Source organism: Argopecten irradians, chromosome 7 (genome assembly GCF_041381155.1).
Source record: "Argopecten irradians isolate NY chromosome 7, Ai_NY, whole genome shotgun sequence".
Taxonomy (NCBI): Eukaryota; Metazoa; Mollusca; class Bivalvia; order Pectinida; family Pectinidae; genus Argopecten; species Argopecten irradians.
Genome location: NC_091140.1, coordinates 24046212 through 24071119, shown reverse-complemented (window position 1 = coordinate 24071119; position 24908 = coordinate 24046212). Strand labels below are relative to the sequence as shown.

The 24908-nt window shown below is 36.5% G+C and overlaps 1 protein-coding gene across 5 annotated transcripts in view; it reads right to left on the bottom strand.

The window, feature by feature from the left end:
• Window positions 1-24908, bottom strand: part of LOC138327922 (serine-rich adhesin for platelets-like) — a 70680-nt gene that overhangs the window by 37982 nt on the left and 7790 nt on the right. Inside the window, exon 2 of one of the 5 annotated variants that reach the window (XM_069274383.1) lies at window positions 8929-9060. The exons of 3 other annotated variants lie outside the window; for them this stretch is intronic. The gene's annotated coding sequence lies outside the window, so the exon portion shown is untranslated. Of the gene's footprint in view, window positions 1-3276; window positions 3424-8928; window positions 9061-24908 lie in introns of those variants that run through there. One more of the 5 variants, XM_069274384.1, reaches the window with a different exon arrangement.

The following is a 24908-nucleotide window of genomic DNA, read 5'->3' as shown; positions in this document are numbered from 1 at the left end:
TAGCCAAATTGACACCTTTTGACCCCGCCCCTCAGGCCCCCCGGGGGTCAGCCCCATCATTTGTACAATTTTGAATCCCCACCCTATAATGATACTACCATTGCATTATGAGTGCTATCTCTTGCTTAGTTTCAGAGAAGAAGTTGTTTTTATGGAAATAGCCAAATTGACCCCATTTGACCCCGCCCCTCAGGCCCCCGGGGGGTCAGCCCCATCATTTGTACAATTTTGAAATCCCCACCCTATAAGGATGCTACCATTGCATTATGAGTGCTATCCCATGCTTGGTTTCAGAGAAGAAGTCGTTTATATGGAAATAGCCAAATTGACCCCTTTTGGCCCCACCCCTCAGGCCCCCAGGGGATCAGCCCCATCATTTGTACAATTTTCAGTTAGTAGCCCATAAGGATACTACCAGTCAAATTTTGTTGAAATCCGACCAGCGGTTATGGAGAAGAAGTCGATTGTTGACGGACGCCGGACGCCGGACGCCGGACGCCGGACGCTGCGGTATCCCATAAGCTCACCTCGGTCCTTCGGACCAGGTGAGCTAAAAAACAAAACAGTTAAGGCAAATCTGCAAAACTGATAGTCCTATTGGCAACAGTGGACATAATAGAATGATCCCATTCGAGAAGAAGATCTCATAGGATTTAGCATATATTTGGTAGAAAAAGAACTGTCGCCAGAGTGGATGACTATGGTAGTGACCCTGCTGCACAAATTTAGTAATAACTTCATTAATACGGGACATTACAATACCCTATAGAGTTTACTCAATTCCTCTTTATGTAAGGGTTCTGTTGATCAAAATTGTATCAAAATCTGTCAAGTAGTTTTGGAGGAGTTTGCTGGACATTAAAATTAAGTTGTGTCTGCAAACAGACAGACAGACTGACGTACAACCCGATTCCAGTATACCCCTCTTAACTTCTTTGTGGGGGTATAACTATGGCGTTAAATGAAGGACAGGAGCTAGCTATGATTTAAGATTTTCCAACATATTTCCACAAGAGCTCCATCTCTAGGTTTCAAGTTTGCATCCCATGTGTACTGATCGCTGGATGGTGGTTTTTCTTCAGGTAATTTGAATTTCATCCACCTATAACCTGGGACATTCTTAAATGACTGTCTTTTTATAGGATGCTTCACCAATCAAACCAAACTAAAGAATCAATAAAGGTCAAGGTTATTTATTTTAACAACTTCGTTGCTATATCGTGCTTGTGGGCTATAAAATTCATTTTATATTTCCATCAAAACTTCAGAACATCTACAGGATTTGAAGACCATTTAAAAGAAATAAAAAGAAAGAGTGCATGCATGCAGCAGCCATGTGCAGAATGATTCAGAGTAGCAGTATTCTGTGGGCGAGGTTCTATTAACCAACATTCAATGAGTCCTATCATATACACACTGATACAATCTATGTCAGTACAGAGGTCTCTGTTTTACCATCATCACACATGCAATTTCTATATAGCCCATATCATACACAAGGGAGGGGGATACATGTCTTGATTCATAAGTCAAGTATCTCCCCCTCGGGTACTGGGCAGCGTAATAAACACTAAACACGAAGCACCTTATATCTATATACTGCACATCTCCAGGATGCTGCTAACTCAATAACAGAATATCTGAATCTACCAATCTGATTGTCAATCTAGTGACTAAATCATGTACCAAATGATAGGTTGTCAGTATGTGTTGGGGCACAAAACCCTGCTTTATGCAAAGATAGCTATAATATATACGATGGACATGATAACATGGGGCCCATAGGCCTAAATAGTAATAGACACATCTATTCCAAGAAAGACTTAAACAACGTATTAAACTTTAGTAATTTTTAAAAAGGAATATGCTTTATTTGATAGGGTGGTTTTTTTCAACCTGGGAATAACAAATACTTGACAATTTTTTATTGACTTTTTTTGTAAAAATTTATTTATTAAATAAGAAGAACCAAAATTTTAAAGCAAAAATTTCTGCCAAGTTCCCCATTTGAGGCCCAGTCATGCATTCTGTCCCCATAGGGCAAGACTCATTTTATATAGGATTGCCCTCTCCCACAAATCTTTCACACTAAATCTGGTTGTAATTCATTCAAGCGTAAAAGATGAGTACAATTTTAAAGCAAAACAATGAGGTAAGTTCCAAGCTTGGGCCCTGCCCCTCTAACCCCATATGAGATATGATTGCCAGCCTTCAATGATAATTTACATTCAATCCTGCCTTAGCAACCACTTTCTTATACAGACCATCTGCTGAATAAAACCATCAATTTCAATAGAATTTGACCTGTGTATAAAAAACACTTGACTTAATAAAGAAAGAAAATTGCATTTGGGGTTAAGGAGGAGCGATTTGGACAAATCATGATGACATTGTGGTCAGATGACGTAATAATGCACAGAAAGCAAAGGGCAAAATCCATTTATTACAGAAGACAGAAGAGACTATGTAATGCAATTCAAGAAAAAAATTTCAACATTCTGTACAATCAATTCTATTGTAAACTTCTTTTCTTTCAAATGAGATTTAATAATTGCTTTCATGACCATCTGATAATTGCATTACCTGTAAAGTTATACTCCAGGGCCTGGTTATTCAAAGCATAATTAGCTTAATTACATATACTGCAAAATGTGTGATTATATTTTCACTAAACTCAGCAAGTAAGTAAAGAATGGAGTTCTTAGATTCTTATAAAATTTTGTAAAATTTGCATTCCTAGAAATTATTTTATCTTGATTTTTAAAATTTTAAACAACTAGGCCCAGGAATTACACTTATCATTGTGATGTAAAAACAAACATCAAATATGCCACAACTATAACTATAAATATTTCAATAGTGCCTTAAAATCATTGTCAAATGAAATTGGTCATCTGATAGTACCGCAATGCAAAATGACTGGTGGAAAATCAGTATGTGTAAAGAATCTAGTATACAAATTTGTATCATATACTTTTATGTACTTTTGACAGATTTGCTGAAAGCATCACATTGAGTTCATAAAAATATTTTTTCGCTAAATGGAATGTCTGTATATAGCTACTGGACCTTTAAAGAAACAAACAATACACACTAGCTTCATTGCCTATTCAGATATACTGCAGTACTGTACTTATTATATCTGTCATGTGTTTCAGCTTTATTGCTTATAGAAATTCCAACTGTCACACTGTACCAACACATTTCTGAAGTCTATTAAATATTACACGGTGATTTTCATCATAAACATTAGAATCAGAAACTCTTTATACTTACATGAACGCCAAATTGCAAAATTCCCACATTATTGAAATCCATCTTTTTTTCCTACATCTCTGCAAGAAACCTATCAGATTTCATGAAATTGCAAATGCTTTCCCACTAAATATGAAGCATCTGTTTCGTATTAGATTAGAGGTCTGTGAATGTTGACTGTGTTCTAGACAGCCTTCATAACGCTGTGTCCCTGTTCATGTCTGCTGCTCTCACACATTACACCACTACAAAGCCATATGGGGACTATTACTGCAAATGTAAAAGCCTCCTGTTTTTATCTTGGTAATATTTTTTATTGGGCTGGAAATTTAAATTATTTTTATTTTATTACATTCATTAAAACTGATATTCCAAACTACTGTTGAGCGCTGGCTTTAAATTTCTGTAAGGGCTGAAGCCTGGCGCTGAGATAGGAAAAGTTGAGTTTCTATATATATATGTAAATACTGAGATCAGGATAACTTTAGGTATTCTGCTTATCTGGTTTTAGAAGTGATTGTTACACGTCAGCTGCTGACAGGCATCAAGGTTTTATTACTCCAGTTCACTCAACCCTGCAAATACATCCAAAAACCCTAAATGATTACGTCCCAGATTAGCTCAGAAATATATATCTATCGGTAACTTATCAGGTGAAATCCACCCCCGCACTGCCTTGAACTATCTATAATTACATTGCAGCAAACATCTGTAGCAATGGACAACATTCAAGTCTTTTTGTTTCATTCAGATGCCTGGAAATTGTTTCTATGCAGTTCTTGAAATACTGTATTTGACGCAATAAGAACTAAGGGAGCTTGAAAGCTAAGAAAATTGATTAAAAGGACACTTACAGTATTCACGGTAATTAGCGCCAATGAGCTAATAATTTTACAAAGGGGGCACTTATAAATGAACGAAAATATAAGTTGTGGACGATAAAATTCAGAAATATAGAAGTTAAAGGTGTAAATTATAATTCTTTACTCTTTAAATTATCATTTAGTCCTTATCCAGTGCTGGCATTATATTCAGGACAAATCTTTTTGCCATAGTATAAAATCTGGAATGCATGATCTATAACACAGTACTTAAAATGCCGTATTTGAGCAAATAAGGGCCCATGGTGCATGAAAAAATTGAGGTGGCAAGTACAGGGATTAGGTTTTCTGCGTCCCTGACTTACAAAATGCCTAGGGACTCTTAAGATAAAATGATGGGAGTCCTTGGGACTCCATGTGGAAGGAATTTAAAATGAAAATTACAGGTCAATTAGGTAAGTAGAAGCAATAATTGTCTATTTTTTCAAAAGCATATACAGTAACTACAGTACAAGATATATTTTCTGGTACAACATAGAAAGTGTTATAAGATCTACAATAAATGTTTACCACTCTCAGAATGTTACCATACAGTTGTATATTTGTACTTTTGTTTAAAACACTTCAATATTAGGGATATCTGTTGCAAGTTTCGTAAAGCTTAACAACTGTAGGAGTCTGTTTTAATATATCGAAACACCCAAACGTACATTGTATGTACCAGGCCAATTCTCGCCAATTCACAGTAGATAACGGATAGGACTTGTCAGTCCGGTGAATAAAATGCATTGTCTTGCTACTAGTAACAAAGACTGTTGTTGTTCTGATATATTTTATCCCTTTGCATGCAAGATTTGATTAGTTTAACATCCTATTAACAGCCAGGGTCATTTAAGGACGTGCCAGGTTTGTTGGTGGAGGAAAGCTGGAGTACCCGGAGAAAAACCACCGACCAGCGGTCAGTACCTGGCAAATGCCCCACATGGGATTCGAACTCGCGACCCAGAGGTGGAGGGCATGTGGTAATATGTCGGTACATCTTAACCACTCGGCCACCGCGGCCCTGGGAAGGAAAATGTTACAAATACAAATAAGATAGTAGCGAACAACATAGCGTCGCCAACACACAACATGTAAACATTGCGCCGTCATTGGGAAGTGCAAAACAGTACTTTGTACAACATTGTATATTAATCATACTCACGGAAACATTTTAAACATCTCCTTTTATTGACATTAAAAAGAGAGCATGATCACCTTACTAAGCTAGTCCTTATCTACCATAACATTCTTGTCAGTTAAAACATTTCAAACTGCAGATTCAACCTTTCCTAGCTTTAAAATCCATCCTATCTTGACAATGTGGTTTATGATAATGACAGCGAGTCCATTTTTTTACTTTTGTCCTGCCATATACATTTGTGATTGGTTTGCCTTGGCAGTAATGTCCTACTACTGCCCAAGATTTCCTTTTACAATCATCTACTTTGAACGTTTCTAGTTTTCTTATCAATTCTAGCCTAATCCTTTATATTCTAAAGCAATTTAACGTTCAATGTATTTTCTTGCCAATTCTAACTAGAAAAATAATTTAATTTTACCAATTTCAACAGATCCTGGATCTTCTTGTCTTTTCTATAAACACCATCTACCTATCTAAGAATTGAAGTCATTTGAATGTGTGTGTCAAAATGAAGGGGCTAAAGTCACTTTAAGTACAAGTGTAACAATCACTTTAATATGCACTAGCAAACATTGGTTTAAATCCCAGTAGTGTTTCATTTCACACACTTGACTTAGAGTGAAGTCTTTCCCACTTGCTGCAACTGATGCTGACTTAGAATGTTAGAATGTTGATTGCCCCATAGTGTCAGTAGTATACTGAACAATTCTGGTCTAATATCGTCAGCAAGGCTTAGTATACAGGCAATCAGTAGCTAATGACAAACATTTAGATGGCTATACAGGTGTAACCAATTCCTCAGAGGCCAACACAGACATACACATAAACACATGCCCCTATCATCTTCTACTATCCCGTCTGTTTGATGGCCGACCTTTTAGCCTCACAAATGTCATCATTAAAATAGAGGTGGAAACCAAAATAAAGACTTCTTTAGTGATCTGGGTATTTCAACATCGTAAAAACATTTCAGTTTGGAATCTGATTTCTACAAATATTTTGACATTAGACAGACAGCTTTGAATGCCCTACACTAAGCTACAGCCAAACATTTCAGTATCAATTTCCTTGATAGAATCTTCTCTGCAGTGTGAGGTTTTTATCACTAATACACTCATTTTCCAAGTGTATATTTCTATTGTTAGTGAAGTCTTACATTCATAGATATTTAACATTTCATTAATGTAATTTGACTGCTAATAATACAGACAAGAGGCCCAAGAGGCCTTGATGGTCACCTGAATGCTTATACAGAAAGAGCATTGCAAAGTCGGTTCAAATCTGTAAAAAGCATTTATAAATTAAAAGACACCCCTTTTGGACACAACCCTCAGGCCATTTGGGTCAGTCATAGAAAATTTGTTAATAGGATCAATGGCCATCTCATGCTGATAATTCTGACAATATTTGAATCATTTTCCATTACATAAGACCAAATAATGCTTAAAATGTATTTTCCCTATATAAAAACTATAGTATTTACTTAATCCCCTCCCCAGGGGGAAACATGAGACCCCAAGGTCATATAATTCACAATTTTTGTGAAGGACCTTAAGACCTTTCCATTGAAGAATATTTGAGTTTACCATTTCGGAATTTCAGAAGAAGATTTTTGAAGTTAAAGGCTATTTGACCCCTTTTGGCCCAATCCCTCTAACCCTAGGGGCCTGGGACCATATTTTCTGTGAAATTTCATTGAATTTGGTTCTGCAGTTCTGGAGAAGAAGATGAAAAGGTAAAATGCTTATCGTTGCACAACGCATACTGCACAACGTACAACGACAGACAAAAGGCGATAAAAATAGGTCACTTGAAACTTCGTCTCAAGTTATCTAAACAAGAGGCCCAGGGGGTCTGTATCGCTCACCTGGTTTGTAATGCCAAGTACTGTTATGAATACAGGTTCATTGGTTTTTTTCTGAAGGAATTTGAATATTTACCTCTAATTCCCTTATTGGGCCCCGCACCTCCTGCCCCCGAGGGTCACAGCCAAAATTTATACAAGTTCTGTTCCCCTTCCCCCAAGGATGTTTGTGGCCAAATTTGGTTATGATCCATGCAGAACTCTAGGAAAAGTAGCAATTTACAGGATTTTCGATTTCCCCTTTTGGGCCCCGCCCCTCCTGCCCCCGGGGGGTCAGAGCCAAAATTTATACAAGTTCTGTTCCCCTTCCCCCAAGGATGTTTGTGGCCAAATTTGGTTACAATCCATGCAGAACTCTAGCACAAGTAGCGATTTATAGGATTTACCTCTATTTCTCCTATTTGGCCCTGCCTCTCCTGCCCCTGGGGGGTCAGAGACAAAATTTATGTCAGTTCTGTTCCCATTCCTCCAAGGATGTTAGTGGCCAAATTTGGTTACAATCTATGCAGAAATGACTAGCAGCAATTTAAAGGAAATGTTGACGGACGGACAGATGGACGGACAGAAGACGGAAGGAAGGACGGACAACGGATGCTGCGCCATGACATAAGCTGAATGAGCATTTAATTTTTATGTATACATCAGTAAACTATAGGAATGTTGCGGCCAATCATCTCCAAGGTTGAGGATTTTAAAAATAAGCATGAAGGTCACATTTATAAGCAATCTTTTTATATGAAAGATTTATAGCATGAAGCACTTTAAGCAAGGATAAATGTAGTATGCATTAGAATCTGAACTCAGTAACCTTTTGTAAGTGAAAATTGGTATCATTAAATCTGATCTACATGGTCTCTTACATAATACAATGAGAAAGTTGTACAATTAGCCAGATGTTTATTAGAGACAAGTTGCAGAGATTCAGCAGAGCGTGAGAGGAGTTAAGTGGAAGAGTAATGGGTGATGGCAGGAGAGTACAACAGTAAAATCTAAAATAGCTGAATGTATAAAATAATAACAGGCCACCAGACCAATTAACTTCTTATTTCTAAAATGAACTCCGTCATTTGAATATCTCCCCTTTTGGCCTATTTTCATTAAAAAGATTGTTTGTTTTATTGCAAGTCCTCTTAAAAGTGCCAACGTCATTTAAGAACTTGCAAGTCAAAAACATTGACAAATTAAGCCAGATGGAGTACAACAACCAACAATTGGCATCTAGTGGTCACAACAATTGGCAACTAGTGGTTACAACAATTGGCAACTAGTGGTCACAACAATTGGCAACTAGTGGTCACAACAATTGGCAACTAGTGGTCACAACAATTGGCAACTAGTGGTCACAACAATTGGCATCTAGTGGTCACAACAATTGGCAACTAGAGGTTACAACAATTGGCAACTAGTGGTCACAACAATTGGCAACTAGTGGTCACAACAATTGGCAACCAGTGGTCAGTGCCTAGCAACTGCTCCACATGGGTTTCCAACTCATTACCAAGAGGTGGAAGGACGGTTGTAATGTATTACTATTGGTACACTGAAAGGAATGAAATGATAACTTAAGAGAAAATAGACTACCAGGATAGACAGGACTGGTTTGTGAGAGATGGAAAGATGGATTAGCTGAGGGCCAGGAAAAAGACCAACAAAATGATATACAACAGCCACAGCCAATCTCAGTAGACAACAACATTCTGTCTGGGGCTATAAATCAGGAATACATAGGAGACCTGGGTAGGGCATGCACAATCTGCTGTAGTTATAACATTATTGAACTGTGAGTCTATAGTTTGTTCTCTTACACTATATCATTTTGGCCTACAACAGAAACCAATCTCAAGGTTACTTATTCCACCTGTGCCGATATATCTCATCTCTTCTTGGGCTGGTGCTGGCAACCCCCTGGTAAACTCGGGCAAACAAGACGATAAATCCTGAAACATAATTTTTCAATTTAAATTTTACTCCATGTAAGTTCAGGAACAAATGAGAATAAAAACTTCAACACTGGCAATTTAGATTTCTTTGAAAGATAATTGGTAATTTTCTTATTAAATGTTCAGCAAATAAACAGGCCGTAAAGTAAAACACTTGTAAGTTTCCTCAGTACAGTCTATCACTGTAGCCATGATAGTCTGACTTATATATTATCTATGACCAATTTAGTTTTTAACTTAAGGAGCTTTAGACCAAAAGCCGCCTCTTATACTAAAAGAATCCAAGTAAATTATATTAACTTATCTGATTTGTTTTTGCAGAGGTTATTAAACTAAGCAGTGCAGGCAAGGCTCCTTCTGACTTAGACATGAGGGTGTTTCCTCTAATTTGGGGCAAGACCTTAGGGTGAAATGCTAGTTATGAGATTCAACCATAAAGTTGTCAGCTGACATGTCAGTAAATTATATTAAAAAAACACCTTTTTGTACTTTTAAACATTAATGATGATATGGCCTGGCATTATAAATGCCACCTATATACTTGGCGATACACAGGCACTAATGAAGATCTGTATGGCAACGATGTAATATGAAGTGTTCCATACAGTGTTCCATATACCTTTAGTCCTCCCGCGGGCCATCTTCCTCCATCAACATGATGTTTTGGGTTCTTTAATGATCTCAAAGAATCTTTACGGAATGTACCAAAGCAAGGTCAAAGGTTCAGGTGACGGGAGGAATCATCATAAACCTATCTTTATGATGGAAGCCTTCTACCACTGGTTAGTGTTGGAGATTCACACAAACAGACAGATATCAACTGTGTATGGGCTACTGTACACAGGCAGTATAAGTTTCTGCACCATGCTGCACTAAACCTGATCACTTAAACACATACATGCACACTTACTTCACACACTTCAACTGAGATTCCAAACTTAAAAACTTTGGACAATGACCAAGAACTTCTGCTGTTGTAAGGGAAAACATTATCTTGCAATGCTGCAATCTTTCGTGGCAAAATGACAAAACCTGCACATCTTCTCTGGAACTTCTCACAGGCCATATCTGTAGACCATTTATCACAGTGAAGATTTAGATTAAGGCAAAGCAAAAGTTTCCTTCAGTATTACCGTACAGGCATATGAATTTAACAAACCTTAATTGTCTCAATCCAATATTTCAACCTGGTCATAACATGGAAGAAGTCTTCAGTTGAAAACCGTCTGAGAATTGCTAAAGCAGACAGATGAACAAGTGAGAATGATCGACAACTGTCCAGACAACCACAAACAAAGGGCTCAAAATCTAGCCTTTTACATTTCACTTACTTAGAAGTAAATTAAAAGAATTAATAAAAAAAAATTTGCTAAAAAGTCACTCACTTCATTGGAAGGCTTTTAAAAGAAGCAGATTTTCATTGTTTACTTTATCCATTTCATTGTTTTCTTGTTGTTAGATCTATATGTTCGACTCGCTTAGATAAGTTTCACCGTGTTTCTCCCCATTAGAATCAGTATGGATCTTATGAAACAATAATAAACAGGATCAATTATTTACATGTGTTAGGCTACTGTTGGTACATTAATCAATATACAGTTCACACAAAGATTCTCATTTCGGTTTCAGTCTCCGACTTCATCACCTTATTGAACGGTTTGCCGCTTATCTTGCAATAAAGAAATCAGTAACAGGGCAAAATTGCGGAGAGTTCCAATCTATTACATCATACAACATCTGACATTAATTGATCTGATAATATTCAGACAGAAAGTCACCTCTTATTCTTATCTTACTCTAGCCTTTGAATACTGACATTGATTGTTCTAGTCAACATGACTGATAAACTATATATTTTCCATTATCTTTTAATACTGTAGTAACTCAATCCTATGTTCCCAATTTCTGATTCAATAAGGCTAAAGTAGTGAAATAATTACTGGTAGATCTTTTTGGAAATTCACTTGAATTGAATAAGTGACAGAACACTTGGTAAGTATGTTATCTCTATGTAAATACATTCTAGCTGTCCTATGTTCCATCAGTTTATATATATTTAGTTGAAATTTTTTCTGAAATGATCGCTACATGGTCCCAATAAGACTGGCCATGTGAGACCCTAAGTTACGCAAAAATTTTTCAATACAGAATTCTAATACTAGATTATCTCCCCCTAGTTTCAAACCTAGATTGTCTAGGATCGGACTTTTACAGAGATAGAAATTATCAAACCAAATTTAAGTGATGTTTTTAATATTCTAGAGACTGGTGGTTGCAAGTTTGAATCCCATGTGGGGCAGTTGCCAGGTACTGACCACTGAACCGCATTTTTTCTACACCATAAACCTGGCACATCCTTACATGACCCTAGCTGTTAATAGGACGTAAAACTATAAAAGCAAATATTTCCAATCTTAAAGGCACTCCTGATATTCAAAACTGCACAGCACATGAATACACTGCTCTCATGTTGAATCAGAGAATGTTTTTTTCATTTGCATATAGAAACAAGAGGCCCAAAGGGCCTTAACGGTCATCTGACTACCTTGGCAATAGTAAAATTAATTTTATATGGTGTCACTTTGTCAGGACCATGTCAGGATCATTTTCAATTTCTTTGAACAAATTTTATTTCAAACAAGAGGCCCAAGGGCCTTAACATGTAGGAAATTAATTAGATATAGTGTCATGGTAGCCATCTTCGATTTCAAATCGACCCGGAAAATAACAACACTTTGTCGGGACCATGTCTGGATCATATCATGCAAGTTTCAGCCAAATCGCACCGGTAGAACTTGAGAAGAAGTTCAAAATGTGTTTTCAAGATGGCGGCTGTGGCAGCCATCTTGGATTTCAGATCGACCCGAAAAATAACAACACTTTGTCGGGACCATGTCAGGATCATTTCATGCAAGTTTCAGCCAAATCGCAACAGTAGAACTTGAGAAGAAGTTCAAAATGTGTTTTCAAGATGGCGGCTGTGGCGGCCATCTTGGATTTCGGATCAACCCGAAAAATAACAACACTTTGTCGGGACCATGTCAGGATCATTTCATGCAAGTTTCAGCCAAATCGCACCGGTAGAACTTGAGAAGAAGTTCAAAATGTATTTTCAAGATGGCAGCTGTGGCGGCCATCTTGGATTTCGGATCGACCCGAAAAATAACAACACTTTGTCGGGACCATGTCAGGATCATTTCATGCAAGTTTCAGCCAAATCGCACCAGTAGAACTTGAGAAGAAGTTCAAAATGTGCTTTTCAAGATGGCGGCTGTGGCGGCCATCTTGGATTTCGGATTGACCCGAAAAATAACAACACTTTGTCGGGACCATGTCAGGATCATTTCATGCAAGTTTCAGCCAAACCGCACCGGTAGAACTTGAGAAGAAGTTCAAAATGTGTTTTCAAGATGGCGGCTGTGGCAGCCATCTTGAATTTCGGATCGACCCAAAAAATAACAACACTTTGTCGGGACCATGTCAGGATCATTTCATGCAAGTTTCAGCCAAATCGCACCGGTAGAACTTGAGAAGAAGTTCAAAATGTGTTTTCAAGATGGCGGCTGTGGCGGCCCATCTTGGATTTCGGATAGACCCGAAAAAGTAACAACACTTTGTCGGGACCATGTCAGGATCATTTCATGCAAGTTTCAGCCATACACGGCAGAAACTTGAGAAGAAGTTCAAAATGTATTTTCAAGATGGCGGCTGTGGCGGCCATCTTGGATTTCGGATCAACCCGAAAATAACAACACTTTGTCGGGACCATGTCAGGATCATTTCATGCAAGTTTCAGCCAAATCGCACCAGTAGAACTTGAGAAGAAGTTCAAAATGTGTTTTCAAGATGGCGGCTTGGCGGCTCTTGGTTTCGGAGACCCGAAAATAACAACACTTTGTCGGGACCATGTCAGGATCATTTCATGCAAGTTTCAGCCACGCACCGTAAAAGAAGAAGTTCAAAATGTGTTTTCAAGATGGCGGCTGTGGCGGCCATCTTGGATTTTGTCGACCCAAAATAACAACACTTTGTCGGACCATGTCAGGATCATTTCATGCAAGTTTCAGCCAAATCGCACCGGTAGAACTTGAGAAGAAGTTCAAAATGTGTTTTCAAGATGGCGGCTGTGGCGGCCATCTTGGATTTCGGATCGACCCGAAAAGTAACAACACTTTGTCGGGACCATGTCAGGATCATTTCATGCAAGTTTCAGCCAAATCGCACGCACGGTAGAACTTGAGAAGAAGTTCAAAATGTGTTTTCAAGATGGCGGCTGTGGCGGCCATCTTGGATTTCGGATCGCGACCCGAAAAATAACAACACTTTGTCGGGACCATGTCAGGATCATTTCATGCAAGTTTCAGCCAAATCGCACCGGTAGAACTTGAGAAGAAGTTCAAAATGTGTTTTCAAGATGGCGGCTGTGGCGGCCATCTTGGATTTCGGATCGACCCGAAAAGTAACAACACTTTGTCGGGACCATGTCAGGATCATTTCATGCAAGTTTCAGCCTAATCGCACCAGTAGAACTTGAGAAGAAGTTCAAAATGTGTTTTCAAGATGGCGGCTGTGGCGGCCATCTTGGATTTCGGATCGACCCAAAAAATAACAACACTTTGTCGGGACCATGGCAGGATCATTTCATGCAAGTTTCAGCCAAATTGCACTGGTAGAACTTGAGAAGAAGTTCAAAATGTGAAAAGTTAACGCACGGCGGACGGCGCACGGCGCACGGCGCACGGCGCACGGCGGACGGCGGACGGCGGACGACGACGGACGAAACATGACGACTATAGGTCATCCTGACCCTTCGGGTCAGATGACTATGCTATCAAAAACAAATTTAGTAACTTTTTGGGTACTGAAAATTGGACCAAATGTTTACAGCTGTACAGAATTTTCTTAAATATCGGCAAACTTGCAAGTTCATCACCATCAGCTGAGAATGTTCCACTATCTCAAAAAGAAACCTAGTAACCTATTACTGAATATTATATTTGTTCTTGAAAATGTTTACAACTGTACAGAATTCTTTGAATATCCACAAACTTGTATCATCATCAGTTGTAAAACATTCTACTATCTCAAATACAAACCTAATAACCTTTTGTTGAAAATGCATGAAAAAGTTAACAATTAGGGAAAGAACAAAATAGTCAATGTATCTGAAACCAGAGGCAGTGAGATTAGCTCTGATACAGGAACATATCAGAGGGCAGTCTGAGTGGGAGTGTCTGGCCAACACCTGGCCGACTCAGTCAACACAAACAACCACAACCAGAACTGGTGTCATTATTAGCGCACAGCTCTTTAGAAGCTATAAGCTACCAGGCACCAAAAGAATTCCGGTCTCTAGATTTAGACCATGTCTGGAAATAAAGTTATGACAACTATGAAGATATCTTGGCAATTTATACGCTAGAGAGACTGATATCACAACACTTTCAATTTACATGTGAATGTACACATAATTAGCTTCCATCAAAGAGGAAAACAAATGTGTAGGGTGGCCATTAGCCAAGTTGACTGAAGTTCTAATCAGGTATAGAGAGAGGCAGACTACCAAGGACTGTAACCAACAATTGGGGAGAGATAGTGTGATGCGCTACTGCTTTTTATAAAACATACGCCTGTCTAAGTGAACTCAGTGCAATTGTTTTTTTATGTCTCTTCATAACTTGCTGCCACTATTGCATGATCTTAAGAATCAGCTTATTGTGCTTGTGAAAAGGCTGACTATGTCCACTTCTTAAAGAGAAAACTTAGTTTTGGTTTGTTTTCAATATTGCACATGAAAGCTTGTCAAAAGTCTTTGAAACATCAGAAATTATTATTTTAATTGGACATCATAATTTCTGTGTCTAAAACGAGTGTGATTAAGCTTCAAAGAAGGGACAGATAATTTAGCACCCCTATGGGAAAATGATTTAACTGGTTTTTTATCAGAACTTTCTTTATATCTGGTAGTAATGTCACTTCTGTTTCCATAATGATGCATACAGAGTTGTGTATTATATGACTATCATGTAATCTTAACAAAAACATAAATGGAAACCCAACTCATAAATGATTTTAAATGTGTTGCACACACATCTTTATATCTACTGTATATAAATATATGAAAGTGTTTTCACCATGCATGGCTACAGAGTATAAGGACTGTCCTGTCCTATGTTCTACCGAGGTATCAGGGAGGTACCACCAATAGATAACTGTCTGTGATGTATAGGGAAGCTGTCTGTCTATTATCAGGAGTTATTGGACATATATTTTGGCAGCATAAAGGACTGTTTTGTAGCAGTTCCTATCTGCTAGGCACCCTGTCCAGTGATTGGACAGTTTGTCTGTCTATAAACGATCCCAAACTACAAACAATGTATCATATTGAGGTTCTTGTCTAGGTTGCTATCAGATAAGAGAGCAGGGGCATCTGATAGGAAATACATCACACCTTTACAAGTCCCTGTGGGTGTGAAGTGTGGCCCCTTATCAGACAGGTGCCCCTCTTCAATCAGCCCCTATAATAGACCCATTACACATACCTACTCACCAGATTTATCACACTGGTAACAACTTAATCTACAGGGATCAAATGGCCAGTTGGGGTCACAGCTATTGATGGGAAAGGGGTGATGGTGATAGATTCCTGACTTCTGTGTAGCTTATGTCTATACACTGTCTGTATAGGCCAGCTTCTGACTGATCATCCACACATAATACAGACACATGTATTTAGGTATCTTCAAAGTGAGTCTATCAAACAATCATGCAAAATAGGAAGCAAGAACTGGATGTAATTGGACATATGCATGTCTGGAAAATCAATATTAATCATTAATCATCAGATTATTACTTCATTTTGAAAGTAAAACAAACATTTTATAGAATCTTTATCAAACAGGTTTCTGATGTTGTTTTTGGTTTAATTTAATTAGCTTAATGTTCTATTAACAGCCAGTGTCATTTAAGGATGTGCCTGTTTTTGAGTGGAGGAAAGCCAGAGTACCTGGAGAAAAACCACCGACCATCGGTCAGTACCTGACAACTGTCCCACATGGCTTTAAAACTCGCAACCCAGAGGTGAAGGGCGTGTAGTAATATGTCTAGACATCTTAACCACAGAGCCACATTGTACCCCAGGTTTCTGAAGAGTAATAACAGAGAGCAATGGATCATATCTTGCTCTGATAAAAGTTCACTCCTGCTTGGGATATACACCTGCTGTTACTTAGCTTACCTGGTACTTCTACCTGTTGAGTGACTAAAGTGGGAATTTCCTACAGACTCACTGCAGACTCATTCATTGTTTAGAGCTTATGATGATGCCCAAACTTGAGATCTGATGCACCTAAATAAAGCCCAGCTTTACCAATCATTTTCAGTCATATTTCTTTCTACTTTATTTCTTTAAGAAAAGTGGTGAGAATTTCAACTTCAATCAAGAAATTTTAAGACTATCAGAAGAAAGGCAACTTAAATGTATTCTACAGTTTTGTGTGTTATTGTGATAGTTATCAGCAGGAAAATATATATTTGTTAATTAATTTACAACTCTGTTGATCTCATGATAATATTTGTAAAATAATATATCTGTATATTTTATCAAACATGCATGCATGTTTAAGTCAAATAATACTTTGTGAAAGTGAAAGAAATTCACATTCCTGGATACAGAACGCTCGATTTCTTCTTAATCCCATGTGCCATATGTTCATATAGGATGCAGATTAGTAATGTAAAAACACTTTAAAAGAAATTAAAAGTCGTGCAGCCAATCTCAGCCACCAACTTAACCAATATTGGTCCTTTATCGTTTAAAACTCACATTTCTGTATTTTGTGTTGTTTTAAACAGTATATATCATATCTCAAGGGGTTTCTGTCAAGAACAAGGTTAAGCTTCCCTATAGAGAAAAAGGTCAACAAAACGTTCTAAACTGCATCCCAAAGTAACCTCTGATGGGGGTTTAGATGCATATTGCTCACAGGGTGCATAATTTAGTGGCTCCAAAATTTATACATAATACATAAATAAACCCTGGAGAAAATAGCCTGTCGTCCAAATGTCGTTTTCAACACCTCAAAATAAGGACAGACAAACATAACTATTTGTTTTAGACTAATGCTCTGTAATGTAGGTTATTTCCTTCACTTTTCATTTGCTTTCTTTGATATGTTGTGGCATAAAGATGTCTAACATCATGACATGATCATCAGTACAAAACCAAAGCCAGTTACACCCTTAAGTGCAGTGAAAAATATGAGTGCAAATCAGAGTGCATGCTATTATATACAGCCCAATATCAGGTGTCTTGACCTCTTAGTTACTGTAAACCAACTTAATTTTGCAGCTATTAAATTTTGTGATTTTTATTTCAAAACAAATTCTCAAGATTGATATTTGCATATTTAACAATTGAATGATAATTCTAATCAATATAGATGATGTAAATATTTATTTGCGGAGAAAAACTTTTACGAATTGAATGGATTGCAAAAATTCACGAAATTAAATCGCACACAAATGAAAGTTGATTTACAGTATTACCAAGAAGTTGTTTAAAGATTTTAGCCTAGTTGACTCCTATGACCTTGAATAATTGTCAAGGTCTTTTGAGGTAAAATGGTCAAAAAATACATTCATTTGAATGTATGCTTGTTTAAGATTTGGCTGGCCAGCAAATTGAACAATTGGCAAGCCTTGTCTTGGCTAGACATAATCATACACTGGATCAGGCAAGATATTCCTGTCCACTTTTGATATGATTATTTTTCTCCAATAATAAAACAATGATTACTTTCAGTTTCTTTACAGGATTTTCATCACACCATCATCACAGGACATTGTTAAGCATCAAAATTTTTCGTCATAGAAAATGTACTGTAAATGCAAGCTATTCGCTAATTATCTAACGCGAGTGAGGTGTCTTTACAACCCCCTTAATTTGTCTTTTCTCTAGCAGCCACAGCATACATATCCTTGTGAAGTATGGGAGTTGAATTTTTTTTATAACCAGGCGATCAAGGTATACTAAATCAATATAATTCATTTAATTGGCTCAAATATGTTATAAAACATCCAAAGCCAAACAAAGCCTACAATAAATAATAAGAAATGACAACTACATGAAATTTCAGTTTCACAATTTGAATTAAGTATTCATAATGGTTTTTGTACGTAGCAGAACTTTTTCTACATTTAATTTGAAAAATGACAAAATTTATCATTGATGTTACAATAGAACACGATTGTTGTAATCATATATATATATATCCCTTGGCATCCACAGGGTGCAGAATGTCAATGAGCAGAACAATCAAGCTTATAGGTTAGTTACTATGGAAGCTATCAAAATGATGGAGTTGGGATTTTTTTTTCAATTCATTTGACTAAACTGTACAAATGCTTTCTGAACATGCCAGGATGTTCTGAGGATTGGGACAGTCGCCACTAGTGAAATGGATATTTATTTCATCAGATTAACAAATGTGATGTCACAAAATGCATGACTGCATGTATGAATCAAAATTGACACTAATAAATTGGTTCTCCAATTTGTTCCCCATAGCAACCTCTGCAAAGTCTGTCCTCTATAGCCCTATAAACACAGACAAGATAGAAATTCCTCGTGAACAATCCTTAAGAACAGAGGCATGACTTTTATTAATAGAGGGATTTAAATATTAACAAATTTCTTCTTGTTATTGTGGCATGGCTTTTATTAATAGTGTAACAAAAAATTTAAAACATTATCAGATCATTAAAGATGCTCCATCGCCGACAGATCATAAATGATATTCATTATTTGAACAATAATTGGTGTTTAATTGTATATATATATACCTAATCAACACAAAAAATAACATAAAATAATTTAATTCGCATTTGGTGTATGCACAATCAGTACTTCATTCGATATAGGATAAAGTGCCATGGAATTTTTTCGGAATGCAATTAATTGTTTTTCCTATTTTTAACTTGAAGTAAATTTAGAAGCTCAATATTTTTTAATTGTGGTAATGGTGTAAAGTAAGTTATTTTTGTGACTGAAAAATACTACTTTGTCTGCTCTTGTTTTTGATAGTGAAAAAATACCATTTGTCAGCGGTGGAGCATCTTTAAGGTGGAAGTCACAAATGAAAACAAAAGCCTAATATAGCAGCACAGCTGATTCCAAATTAAAAGCATGTATTTGAAATAAGTGTCTTTAAACAATTAGGCTGATTTGCTAAAACAACCAGAAGGTCATCACGAGAGACCAAGACAGACCTGCAGATAACAAGCTAGCTGTCACAAATTCCATAAAAGGTGTGGATGGACAGTGAGCTTTCAGAAGAAAAATGAAAGAAACACATTTCTATCATAAGATCTCCCTTAACTACCCCTTAGCCATAATTAGGACATTAACATCCAACAAGTGTAGCGGAATTGGATAGGGTCAATCATTGGTAACCAGGTAGCTAAATTAGTAAAGCATATTTGGCTAGTGTTCAGAGGGTCCTGGGTTAGAACTCTGTTCTAGCCATGCATTTTCCCCACTCTAGATTTGGTGCCTATGATCAAAACCTGTTTCAAGCATTGGTGATACGGTAAACAGAGGGAATACCATCCTCGATATTCCAGGGGTTCCGATCACTTATGATCTCTACACCCCTGGACTATCTCATAGTGAAGAAATCGAAGGCAGCTCAGCAGAAAACATTTGACCATTCACAGGCTAGCAAAGATTTCCTTTGAAGATTACCGAGAGAGCGACGAGAGAGCGATGCCTAACATCAAAGCCACACAGTCAACCACAGTCAACCGTTATACGGCTCTTTTGATGTACATCAAATGACTAAATTACCTGTTCTATTCCGTTGCCTCCAGTTTTACTGTGAGGTAGACCAGGGGTGTAAAGATCGTAAGTGATCGGAACCCCTGGAGTATCGAGGATGGGGGAATACCTGAACCTGGATTGTGTGATGAGTCTTTAGGGCCAGGGCTAACAAAGGGAAGTAACAATGTATTTGATTTGCATCAGGTCAATTGCCGCCAACCTGAGGTAGCTTAATTCGGCAAGTGTTCAGTGGGTCCCAGGTTCAAAACCCAGACTGGCCATGCATTTTTCCGTTCTTAACTGAGTGATGCTGTACTTTGTAACTCATAGACAAGTAAGAACTAAATCTTACAATTGCAATGATTGGTATTTAGTGCTTCACACTTCCATAGACAAAAGATTGTACTGTTCAGTGAAATCTAAATGTGAATTAGAAATATATCTTCATTATCCCTTATTCAAGATATTGTCATGATTGTGTATTGGCCATTTTCCTTTCTTGATCAGGTAATTATGATTTGGCTTACAAAAAGATTTGTGCAAAACCAGAAACCTTCATTTGAAGAATCCTTTGTGGGTATCTCAAGAAATGTGGATTTACAAATATTGTTACATTGTATCAAAAATACAATGAGTGTCAGTGAGGTAGTATGTTATGATTACTGACATTGGAAACACCCTTAAGAACAATTAACATACAGCAGACTTTTGTTTGTGACATTATCATGTAAAGCGTGATTTAACCTCCACCCAGGATGCTGAACAACACTATCCATCACCTTAAGTCCTTACAACAGAGTTATATAAAACACTGCTCCAGAAACTGTCAGTACAACATGCATGGCCTATAAAACACTTTCTGTCCACAATTTAACTTATCACACATTATCAAAGTCATAAGAACCTGTTAAATCAAAAGAAAGAAACGTAACTTAAACTTTAAATTGCAGTAAACTGATAAGCAAATTTGCATGAGCAGTCATTATTCAGGGGTTCTCATGGATAAACTTTCCCCATTTGGTAAGAGTTATCACGACGGATTGGTGCTACTTTCAACATGTCATCAGGTCAGTGTTCTTATGTTTATAAAATAATTTTAACTAAATCTATATTTCATTCAATAAATACTAAATTATTATAATTGATTGGTAGTTAACACCAATCAATTTACAATTTATTTGGCTTTACAGGTCAATGTATTGTTTAGTTTTATAATATTACACTTTATTCAATAGAAATACATTTTGTTTTCAATTTTATATATATTTTTTTTTTACTTTTAAATATCATATTATAAACAAAATATCATTACTATCACAATTCCTAATTCTTCTGATGTCTTTTACAATTGGACATTAAATTCTTGTATATTTTTATGCTTCACACTGACAAAAACTAAATTTAGTTTTTTTTTTTAAATAATGCGTCTCAATGTATAAAAGTTATTAACAAAATTGACTGGTACATCTGTGATGTAATCTACTCGCTGCATCACTGCATGAACTATTTTGTGTAAAACAATTTATGTGCTATCAGTATAATTATGTAGATACATTATAAAAGATAAAATATCTCTCTATTCACTTGAATGTAGAAATAATAAGTTCTATTAGACCACTGACGTATGGCAAGGCATAAGGCACATGTTGTGCTCGCAAAGGCATGTGCACCTATTCAAAGTCAGAGCAAACATCGTAGCTTACAAAATAGTACGATATACAAAATGCAAAGTCATGTGCATTTTAATTGGCAGCTGGCAATCAATTTTGAGACAATAATAAAGGTTTCATAGGGGGATAAAGCTATTGCCAACTGATTATTACAACTAGCCTTCTGGGTCTCGACTTTTATAACATGCAGTCCGATGATGCAACTGCAAGCTAGAAATAAGAGTTGTTTCTCTGCAGGTACATTGGTTTCCTTCACCTCCTTCCAATACCAATAAGCAATTAAAACTGGACTGAGCTAAATTTGCAGTCATGATTCAAGATGCTTTTTCATTTAACCTTTCTCTTACATTTGGTGCCAAACATAATGCCTACAGAGATAGTAAAGGTGTAATGTGTATGTCTTTAGAATCCGAACAAGCCTTAAAAGGGTATCACAAATAGTTTGAGTGATTGAAAATAGTCTTAAAACATGTGTTATACCTGGAGTTATATTTTGAACTTTTCAACCACTTAATACACAATATGTGTATTATTTATAGTTAAAATGCAGTGTGTATTGTCAGCTGATTGTCAGAGATTACAACATCAGGATATCCTGTGATATTTTATCCTCAGACATGAAGTTATAACTAAAGGCTACAGCTAATAACTTCCCTGAACTATCAACATGATGTCTCCCATCTAAAGGTCATGCGATCACTGTCCCATAGAACAGAACCATATCTAAATGTGGGCATGGCAATTACATTTTTTACATATGTAGATTATGGATACCAAGTAGCAATTTCTCAAAGGGACATGAACCTAAAATAAGTTGTTCTGTATGCTTAGATATGGTTTTTGGATGTTTATTAAATATTTCATTACAATGATTTGTTATCTAAAATGACAGGAATATGTTGGGAATAACAACCCCAAAAATGATAAAAATAGACTGTCATATTCTATAATCTATTATGATAATAAAATAAGTACCATATTCATCATAATTAGCGCCCCCTCCCCCTGTAAGTGCCCCTTCCCTGTTCTGGAAGAGTTGAAATTATATACACGCCCCCTAGCTCCCATCCCATGGATTTAAAATGTTTTACAACTTTGTGATCAATGCTTATAACATTGGCATTGTATCCCAAATTTGTGAACTTGTAGATCTTTTACATGTAAATCATGACATAAGAATTTGTCTCAATTTATGCAAAGAAGAAGGCATATATGCATGTTTACTGCAACAGATTATTGAGATTAATATCCAATTTGTATGGAAAGAGATTTTCATCCACAACTTACATTCTGTTACCTAATAAGCACCCCTATGTTATAATTTTCAAGCACCCTGGGTGCTAATTATGGATATGGTACATAACTGAATTATCTACATTTATCATAATCAATTAATCATTGATTTAAACTCAAAATCGGGCCAACAATAATGCTAATTACTGTTTTTGTAAATTTTCGGGCATAATTCACAATTATGGTTCGTTATAATCAGAACTTCCCATGGTACGGTGCTGTATTTTGGTGCATTAAGGATGGGTCTTTCCCGGTGAGGATGGGACCTGTTTACACTTGTAAAGCAATATGTTCCATCTGTTTAACATCGTAGACAACCAGTTTGTTTTTTACTGCCTAATCTCTGATCATTGAACACAATAAATAGAAAGTTACAAAAGGATAAACCCCAATCCCCAAATCTCTCCAGCCATGCTACATATCCTTGCCAAAACTTACAGAGGGACCACAGCGATGCGCTCTAACTTACATCTCAGATTTGGTAGGTAGGTTTACTTTTTAATTTATTTAGATTTCTTGGCAACTTATAGCTGTAGGTTAAAGTCTTACTCTATAACCCAACTTTTTATCATGTTTAATTTACTTTTTTTCCATCTCAAAATGTGAGTGAAAGATTATCTTCACTATTTGATATCTCCCAGGCTTATATTGAAAGTTCTTTCCAATCTTCACACACTTGATTTATATTAAATGAAATCACATTTATAATTAAGTAGCAGCAAAATGAAGTTCATTTACAGTAGGCTACCAATGGCCTTTGTTACTTGGTATGTGGTTTGTATAGATATAATGAATGAAGAAATCAAATAGTCAATGTCGTTTTACAATAGGGTTAATCTCACCATTACAACTGTATTCGCCGTAATTAACTAATTAGCGCCCTTCCCCCTATAAGCGCCCCTCCCCCTCTGAAGAAGAGTTGAAGTTTTATTTTTTAGTAGGATTTAAAAATATTTTAAAACATTTGATGCCTCTAACATCCTATATTATATGAACTTGTGAGTCTTTTACATGTGAATCACGATATAATTATGTGTTTTACAGGATAAAAGGCATATGCATGTTAACTGTAAAAGATTTATGTATCATGAGTACAGAAAGATTTAAAATATGGGTGACTTTTTCCTTCCACAACTTATATTTTGGTGCATTAATAAGTGCCACCCTTTGTCACAATTATTTAAGTGCCCTAATTACGGCAAATACTGTAGGTGAAATGACAACTGCATGCACCCTTAAATTTAAGCTGCCTGCTTTTAAATACTGTAGGTGAAATGACAACTGCATGCACCCTTAAATTTAAGCTGCCTGCTTTTTAATAAGTTTTTCATTCACATTTCTTCAGTCATTGCTAAATTTTCTTACTTCCTGTGATGGTCTTGAAGTTTTGAATTAGAATTTCATGAATTACCCTGATATTGCTGAACTCTGTTTACTTCATTAAGATCTTGGTAATTATCAGCCAAGGCTGAATTCTGAAAAGACTTTTTTGTCTGCAGTTTCAGTTCGTACTTTAGAGCAGTTTTGTTATTGATTCTGTCGTCACTCAGATATGGTGGCAGTCCTGCTCTGAGCACAGCAGTCCCATCTGGCTAAACCATCATGTCTTTGTTTCCGCTATAGAAGTGATTACACAGCCGAAGCCTTTAACTCACAATCTGCAGCCATTTTTGACTGTGGTGCATGGTCTATGAAAGCTGACTTGATTGCATTTTGGAAAATGTGGAACTTTGACTTACAAAAATTACTTGTACTTTTTTCTTTTGATTGATAATTTGTTTTGAGGATTATGTTAATTGTCAGCTGGTATTTTTTCCTCTATATTATAGTACATGTATTCATATAGCACTTAAATATTCAACAAAGTCAGATCTATTTTTGACTGTATTGTCAGCTTGTCTGTTAATCTTATATTCGTTATCTGTAATGTAATTTTCATTCTTATATCAAATATTCTTAAGATAGGCATCCTTTTCTATTCTTAAGTTGATAAAACTATATTTTTTCATTTTTTGAAGTAAATTTCAATCCGCGGGAAGTGATAAAGTGTAATAAGAAAACAA